Here is an 8,536-nt window from a genome sequence, read left to right as displayed (position 1 = left end):
TATGACCCTTAACTGAATGGGACGGATCCTGGCTGAGACCTTCCATGAGCACTTGAAAAGAATACAGTCTGCTGTTGTTCAGGGTAAATAAATATCAGTGAAGCCAAGGCGGTGGATGGTATTGTTTTGATCTTGTATGTCTGCTGTTTTATTTTTGTCTAGGCATTCTATCGGTTGCTGAGAAAGAGGCGTTAAATCCCTCAATTATGATTGTAAAGTTGTCTTTTTTCTCCCTTCAATTCTGTCTGGCTCTGTTTCATGTGTTTGCAAGCTCTCTTACTGCATACGTACACATTATGATTATTATGTCTTCCTACTGCATTGATCGCTTTTCTCATTACAAGGGCTCCTTCTTCATATCTGGGCTTAAAGTTTTGTTTGGGAATACGTGATCTGACATTAATACGGTTACCCCAGGCATCTGTGCTTGCAGTTTGCGTGGTATATTTTTCCATTCGCTTACTTTGAATCCATCTGTGTCTTTATATTTAAAGAGTATCTCTTACAGGCAGTATAGAGTTCAGACTAGTTTTTTAAAAAATATTTTTAATTATTTCTGAGAAAGAGAGACAGTGTGAACAGGGGAGGGTCAGAGAGAGAGGGAGACACAGAATCTGAAACAGGCTCCAGGATCTGAGATAGCTGGAGTTCAGACTAGTTTTTTAAAAAATATTTTTAATTATTTCTGAGAAAGAGAGACAGTGTGAACAGGGGAGGGTCAGAGAGAGAGGGAGACACAGAATCTGAAACAGGCTCCAGGATCTGAGATAGCTGGAGTTCAGACTAGTTTTTAAAATCCATTCTGACAATTTCTGTCTTTTAATTGTAGTGTCCATTAACAATGTGATTTGGGGTATAGCTGGATGTTATCTGTCATTTTATTTATTGTTTTCTACTTGACCTCTTTGCAGTTTTGTTCATCCCCTCCTTTCCTGCCTTTTAAAATTATTTGAATACTTTCTAGAACTCCATTTAATTTTAATTTCCCATTAGCTGTTTAGTTATTCTCCCTTATATTATTTTGTACAGTGATGGCCCTAGAGATTACAATATACATCCTTAACTTTTAGCAGTCCGTTTATAGTTAATGATATACCCCTGCATGTAACATGTAGAAGTCTGGCTATGCTATGGTCTTATAACCACCCTCATTCTTTAAGTGATAGTTGTTAGAAGTAATGCATTGAAATATGTCCTAAATTCCTCAAGACCATGTTATACCTTTTTTTTTTTTTTGACCATGTTCTGCTTTTAAACAGTTAAATGTTTATAAAGGGAAAAAATTAAAAAAAGAAAGAAAGAAACAAAACACCTGAGTTATTTGCGTTTAGTCAGATATTTATTTACCTTTCCTGAAGCTCCTCATTCTTTCCTGAAGATCTGGGTGTCCATTGCTCTTTCCCTTCAGTCAGGGTTGAGACAGAGCACAGCCCTGCCTGTCCCTGGGAGACATGGTCGACATGTGGCCCATGTGCTCAGGACAGCCATCCCTGCACTGAAAGCCTTTGTCTTTTCCAGACATCCATGGAAAGGAATCTTGTGTACCGAAGACTGATCATCTGTCTCAGTTCTGTGCACACTGTGGTCATTGGTCCTTGCAAGGCCCATTTCTTGGTTTACTTCTGCTTCTTTCCACTTCATCCCAGATCCCCACTCTGCGCCTCTCCCCCAAAAGGCATCCACTCCCTTGTGCTCAATACATAGCCTTGAATGGGAACAAAACCCCAATATGCAGTGGTACTTCTGCACTTCTGATGAGCCAGCACAAAATCATGCCCTTGAACTTGCTCTTCTCTGCCTTCTCCTCCTCCGTCAGTACTCAGGACTGTGAAATTGGTGCAGATCCTGTGTGCTGCTGCTTCTTCTTTTTTTTAATGTATTATTTATTTCTGAGAGAGAGACAGCATGAGCAGGGAGGGGTCAGAGAGAGAGGGAGACACAGAATCTGAAGCAGGCACCAGGCTCTGAGCTAGCTGTCAGCACAGAGCCTGATGCGGGGCTTGGACCCACGAACCGAGATCGTGACCTGGGCCGAAGTCAGACACTCAACCGACTGAGCCACCCATGTACCCCCCGAGTGCTGCTTCTAATGGCTATGTGGTACCTCTCCTCATTTCATTTATTTATTTCCTAGTGATAGAAGCCAGGATTGCCTCCAGCTGCCCATTGCTGCAGATGACACTGCAATGAGTAACCCTGATCTTGCCCCTCGAGGGATTTCCCTGGGACACAGACAGGGAGACAGTTTGCTGGATCAGAGAGTGCATGCTGACTTAATTCCACCAAGTGGTCCTGATCGCCCTCCAGAAAGGCTATATGGTTCCCACCGTGCCCCCAAGGTAAGGATCTCCATTTCCTTACATCTTCACCCACAAATGGCATTTACCCAAGTTCCTAATTGTTGCCAGGCTGATGGGTGTTGCACTGTTTCTCACTGTGCCGTTTAATCAGTCGGCATTTCTCTGATCACTACCATGCCTGAGTGTCTCCTCCTGAGCGTGGTAGCCATTTGGGCTTCCCCTTCCATGAACTGCCCGGCTCTCCACTGGGTACACCGTCTCCCACCTCTACCTATGTGTTAACTAGTACATCAGGTTTTGCTAGTTTTAGAACCATTGTGTCCATTCAGGATGCCTTTGTTCATTTCTGCTCTGACCATTATTTGCATTTCACAGTTTAATGCCCAGGAGATGTTTGTTTTCCTTAATTCCAAAAGAATTTTCGGGGGTGCCTGGGTGGCTTAGTCGGTTAAGCGTCCGACTTTCGCTTAGGTCATGATCTTGCGGTTCGTGGGTTCAAGCCCCACATCGGGCTCTGTGCTGACTGCCAGCTCAGAGCCTGGAGCCTGTTTCAGTCTGTGACTCCCTCTCTCTCTGACCCTCCCCTGCTCACGCTGTCTCTCTCTCTCTCCTAGAAATAAATAAAACATTAAAAAAAAAAGAATTTTCGCCATGGACCACCTTCACCTTCCATGTATTTATTCAGCACGGCCACTTTTCCAATGCCAGAGAACACCTTTTAAAAATTTCATTTCATTGTGTTTTAATTTCAGTGTAGTTAGCAGTGTTACATTTAGGTTCAGGTGTTCAATATGGTGATTCATCACTTCCATACATTACCCAGTCCTTATCACAGGTGCTATCCTTAATCCCCATCTCCTATTTAATACATCCCCCCTCCCACCTGTAACCATCAGTTTGTTCTCTATAGTTAAGAGTCTGTTTCTTGGTTTGCTTCTCTTTCTCCCTTTTCCCCCTTCGCTCATTTGTTTTGTTTCTTAAATTCCACATATGAGTGAAATCACATGGTATTTGTTTTTCTCTGACTTATTTTGCTTAGCATCATACTCTCTAGGTCCATCTATGTCATTGCAAAATGGTCAGATCTCATGTTTTTTATGGCTGAGTAGTATTACAGTATACACACATACACATATATACAAATATATATATATACACATACATATACACATATATACACCCACCACATCTTCTTTATCCATTCATCAGTCATTGGACACTTGGGCTGCTTCCATAATTTGGCTATTATAGATTGTGCTGCTATAAACATAGCCACACATGTATCCCCTTGAATTATTGTTTTTTAATTTTTTTGGTAATTACCCAGTAGTCCAATTCCTGGATCATAGGGTGATTCTATCTTTAACTTTTTGAAGAACCTCCATACTGTCTTCTGCACAGGTTTGCATTCCCACCAACAGTGCAAGGGGGTCCTTTTCCTCCACCTCCTCATCAACACGTATTGTATTTTTGATGTTAGCCATGGAGATGGGTGTGAGGTGGTATCTCATTGTGGTTTTGGTTTGTGCTCCCTGATGACCAGTGATGTTGAGCATCTCTCCATGTGTCCCCTCCCAATGCTGGAGAACATGTGATGAGCGTGAACATCCGCTGTGTGCCCGGCACTCTGCAAGTATCATCTCCCTGAATCCCCCTAACAACTCTGGGAGGGGGCCTTTTATCATGCTTGAGTGAAGATGAGAAACAAGGCGCAAGGGAGTTTAGTAAATGCCCAAAGTCGTATAACTTGTAAAAGTGACCCAGTGAGGATGCTATCGATAGCTTCGATTCATGCTCGTTTATCTCAAATAATGGCTATTTCAAATAGCTGCTATGTTCCTAGCAGCTCCCTATCATTCATGCCTTATCATTCCTAAATATTGAGATTCGCTGAAAAAAAAAAAAAAGTCAACCTTTGTACCTTCCCAGTCCCTAGTGTTTGAAAAGCGTGGGAGCAGGTGGAGGCAGGGCGCTCCGTGTCTGACCTCACCGGGCTGAGTTCCCAGGGAGAACAAATGTGTTATGAAGAGGCTTTCTCAGAGCCTGGTCCTCAAGGAGTAGCCTGCGGTGGAGGGGGAAACACAACCTTCCCCTTCGCGCAAAGGTGATTTCTCTCTGGCTCCCATGGCTCTGCATCAGAAGGGACCCCTAACTGCCCAGTCAGTGCACATCCTATTTCCAGGTATTTGATGAGATTGGGAATCTCAGGGATGGGCAAAGAGTGTCCCTTGTCCAGATACTCAGAGAGACAGAGATAATTGATCATACTTATGGGAATATTGTTCCTCATGGATAGACAAGTTCTGGAGGAAGTAACAGTTCCACTTCTCCTAAGAAGTGACATTGGGGCTCATAGTGAAGAATGAGGAGATAATTAGGAGAAGAGGAAGAACTTCTCAGGCAGAGGGAACAGTGCAAAGGCCCTGAGGCAGAGAAACACTGAGAGGAACCAGTGTGGCTGAAGGGGAAGCCAGGGGGCTAGGTGATTTAAGAGAAGGTCTGGAGTCCCAAAGAACCAGACCAGACTGGGCTTCCAAGGCTGGATCTTCAACTTGGAATGCCAGGACCCTGGGTGTATATGAAGGCTTCCTAAGTCATGGGAGACCCTTGATTTACATGTCTTCTATTTTAAAATTGATCTGGCTGAGATGGACCCAGGTGGAGACATGAGGGTGCTCTTGTAACACCTCCTCTTTCAACCGTCTCCTGTCTCCTGCTGGTCAGAGGAGAGGCTCACCTCTTACCCCACCTAATTCTTACCACCTTACTGTGGTACATTGTCCTGAGGCATAAGAACACCCATCCAGAAGCACTGTTAGTGTCTGTTTTATCAAGGTTCCCCAAATCTCCACCATCCATCTCATTCAGTCATGCACTTTTATTACAATTTTTCTTATTATGTTTAATAATTATCAAAATTCACATGTGCAGGATGCGTTCATAATTTATATGCTAATGATTATTATTATAACATGATTATAAAGACAGTTTTAAAACTTAGAAGCTTGTGGCCATAAAATAATTTTTTTTAACTTTTTTTAAAATTTGAGAGTGCATGTATGCAGGGGGGAGAGAAAGAGAGGAAGGAGAGAGAATCTTAAGCAGGCTCGACGTTCAGCATGGAGCCTGACACAGGGCTTGATCCCATGACCCTGGGATCATGACCTGAGCTGAAATCAAGAGTCAGACACTCAATGGACTGAGCCACCCGGGCACCCCCCAAAAAGATTTTTAAAGCTAATGCATATTCATAAGTTGTTACAGTTGATTTAATAGACAAGGTAGTAAATAAAGAAGTTAAGTGATAAAATCATTACAGGTGGGGGGCACCTGGGTGGCTTAGTCTGTTGAGCATGCAACTTCAGCTCAGGTCATGATCTCATGGTTTGTGGGTTCGAGCCCCACATTGGGCTCTGTGCTGACAGCTCGGAGCCTGGAGCCTGCTTCGGATTCTCTGTCTCCCTATCTCTCTGCCCCTCCCCTGCTCACGCTCTGCCTCTCTCTGTCTCTCAAAAATAAATAAATGTTAAAAAAAACCATTATAGGTAGATAAAATACTGTCAAAGTGGAATGAAATATTTGAAGGCATAAAGAATATACATTTTTGACTGTTGAAGAGAAACTTCTTTGTATTTTTAAGTGTATACTTGATCTTAGCCAAAAGGCCGAGAAGCGATGTATTTTTAAGTATAAAAGGTGGTTTCACATCCTTGTACCATTTATATTCTATTGGGTACATTTAAATATTTTTTAATGTTTATTTTAAAAAATTTTAATGTTTTTATTTATTTTTGAGAGACAGAGATATAGCACGAGCAGGGGAGGGGCAGAGAACGAGGGAGACACAGAATCCGAAGCAGTTTCTAGGCTCTGAGCTGTCTGCACAGAGCCCAACACGGGGCTCAAACCCATGAACTGCGAGATCATGACCTGAGCCAAAGTCGGACACTTAACCTACTGAGCCACTCAGGTGCCCCAACGTTTGTTTATTTTTGAGAGAGAGAGAGAGAGAGAGAGAGCAAGCAAGCAGGGGAGAGGCAGAGCGAGAGGGAGGCACAGAATCAGACACAGAATCTGAAACAGGCTCCAGGCTCTGAGCTATCAGCCCAGAGCCCAATGTGGGGCTCAAACCCACGAACTGTGAGATCATGACCTGAGCCGAAGTCAGATGCTTGACCGACTGAACCTCCAGGCGCCCCTTCCATTGGGTACATTTAAATGAGAGTTATGATGGTTTATATATAGAGGTCAATATATACAATATAATCCAAACCACTTAAATTTATTAAAAAAACATTTCAGATGCCAACTCAGATATGTATGGGGCATACATATTTTTAGAGGATTCTTTTGTGGGTATCAACAAAAAGTGCGGAGACCCTGTTGTGGGCTGCGGTGTTCCAGGTGTGGTGGCCGAGATCAGAGGGAGGAAGCGTTTTCCCCAGCACCAGATGCCTCCAGCCGCTGGGCCAGAGTTGCTGTGCCCTCCTGAATGTACAGGCACCCCAAGAACAGCAGTTTTGCCTGCTTAGGCCATTACTGTCTCCCCAGCATCAACCTTAGTGCCTGGCACGTAGTAAGCACTCAGTAAGTACTTATTGGATGCATGAATGGCAGAGACACCAAGCTCTCACTTTGTGCACGGCCCTGTGTGAAGGGATTCCCATTTAATCTTCACCACACCCCTGCGGTCGGCCCAATTAGGATCCCCATTTTCAAGATGGGGAAACTAAGGCACAGAGAAGATAAATAATTTGCCCAAGGTCAAGTAGCAGAATGGGACCCAGGCATCCTTACAAGAGCCCTTAACCATGACCCCGCTCTGCCCACGGGAGGATGGGGCTGAGCCTGATTCTTTGGGTTCTGAAACCCCAGGCACGTTGGGCACCACACGAGTGTGATACCCTTCCCTGCCTTCTCCCTGGCTCCCTCAGCTGCTCTCTCCTCCTAAGTGGCTTTCCTTCTCTCCCTGTTTAATATTTCAAGTGACACATCCTGGGACATCCCGGAGTCCCCATGTTACTGACCTACTTACTTATCCAACCATCTTTCTCACCCATTAAGTGCGGCATCGGGAAGGAAGCATGGGGGTGAAGGAGGGGAGAGAGAGCAGCGGGGGGTGGGGCACACATCACCTGTGCTGTGGGCAGCCTCTAGCTGACAGTAAGCCAGCACTAGCGACACAAGGCTGGGCTGCACTGTTAGGAGGCTGCAGCCGGGTAACTGATTCTCAGCGGCTTTCTAATGACATTGCTCTGGTTCCTTCCATCCCCTAGAAGGGTATCGGGAGCTCCAGCTAAGTCAGGAGACATCTGCCTGTTTCTCTTCTGCTTCTAAACTGAGTGGACTGGGAAATCAAAGGTGGGCTCTTACCCTGGGAAGTGAGGACGACAGCTGCCCATCACCCACCAACAGGCACTGTGCCTGTCTTCACCAGACTCCCGGGGCACCCCACTATAGCACACGGGGTCTGGGCCAGCTGCCCCCTCAGTCCTTTCACTGAGACGCCGGGCACCTTCCTGGTCTCTAGTGTCCTCTGTCCAGGGTGACATACTCCTGGTGGCCCCGGAGGCTCAGGCCCGCCGCTCCTACTTTCTGAGTCCTCCGCTCTAAGGCCTGGGGTCTCCACATCCCCCCGCTGTGGGGGTGACACTGAGAGTGTGTGTCCCCTTTCCCCCTGTTTCCACACCCCTTACCCGAGGGTACCCAAGGACCTGCGGATCAAAGACTCAAAGTAGGGGATGCTGAGTGGCTTCCCTCCGAAAGAGATCTGTCCCTGGCTCTCAACACCCTCTGACCCCCTTCCGGGGCTCATCCAGCAGCCTTCAGTTCCTCACGGCCGAGCTCAGGGGCAGTGAGGCTCAGCGAGCAGCTGCAGCCCCTGCGTGGGGCCAGGTGAAAGCGCTCACCGACTCCTCATCTTGGCCCCTGACCTTAACCCCAGCGCCCGTGGCGTCTCGCTGCAGCGGCCCTGACTTCTTCCCTTGGCGCTCCCCCTAACCCCGCCCCCAGCACGGCAGCTCTGGATCCGGCACCGGCACCGGCAGTCGGCGGCGGGGAGCCGGGTTGGCCGGCGCTGCTCTGCGCGGGGGGCCGAGGCGGGGGCTGGAAGGTGACGCCCTCCCGCCCCCGTCGGCCGTGACGTCAGAGCCGGACCGGGTAAAGTGAGCGGCGGCGGCGCGGGGCGCGGGGCTGGCGACCGCTCCCCGGAGCCGCGCGGACGGACGGAGCCCACG

The sequence above is a fragment of the Crocuta crocuta genome, unplaced genomic scaffold, assembly GCF_008692635.1.
Source record: "Crocuta crocuta isolate KB4526 unplaced genomic scaffold, BGI_CrCroc_1.0 scaffold138, whole genome shotgun sequence".
Classification (NCBI taxonomy): domain Eukaryota; kingdom Metazoa; phylum Chordata; class Mammalia; order Carnivora; family Hyaenidae; genus Crocuta; species Crocuta crocuta.
This window is presented reverse-complemented; position numbering follows the sequence as displayed.